This window comes from Sinocyclocheilus anshuiensis, unplaced genomic scaffold, assembly GCF_001515605.1.
Source record: "Sinocyclocheilus anshuiensis isolate Anshui unplaced genomic scaffold, SAMN03320099.WGS_v1.1 scaffold1495, whole genome shotgun sequence".
NCBI lineage: Eukaryota > Metazoa > Chordata > Actinopteri > Cypriniformes > Cyprinidae > Sinocyclocheilus > Sinocyclocheilus anshuiensis.
In genome coordinates, this window is record NW_015558671.1 from 950,996 (window position 1) to 951,734 (window position 739).

Sequence of the window (739 nt, forward strand, 5' to 3'; positions counted from 1 at the left end):
AACTGCTTCCCTTTACAACAGTGAGCGCAAGCTACATTAAAGTGATTATTACGTTTTGAATATGGATATTTTTGGATGCTGCCTCTTCTAGTGTCTTGTGTGAGCCTCCTGCACCCCATTTTGGTGTAGGCTGGGGCTCGCAACAAGAAGGCCAGTCACTGTTGTCGTAGCACTACCCACTCAGTGAGATTGGATCCGGGGGCTAAACAAAGGCCTTCTGTAGCGAATCGATGCGTTTAGAAAAATATCCATATTCAAAACGTAATAATCACTTTAATGTAGGAACCGGAAAATTGCGGAAGCCCCATCCTTCCCGAAGTAGGTTTTGGAAGCACTTACACATATGAACAACCGTTTAGGTGCATATGGAAGATTAGAGGTGATTGTAACCCTCTTGGAAAATAGCAGGAAGATTCCACTTAGAACAGGGACGTTGTGGAAGCCCCATCCTTCCCAAAGGAGGTTTCGGAAGCACTTACACATATGAACAACCATTTAGGCGCATATGGAAGATTAGAGGTGATTGTAACCCTCTTGGAAAATGGCAGAAAGTCTGCCGGCGAAACACGGGCTCTGAGGCTATACCGTGGACTTTACACACATGGGATCCACTTAGATCTCTACATATGGAACCCAGCCCTCTACCGGTTCTCACGGATTCATAGAGTGAGGGCCTGGCGCCGGACATTCCGCCACGTCTGGCTGCCGAGGGGATGGAGGGGCTCGACATGGTCTACAG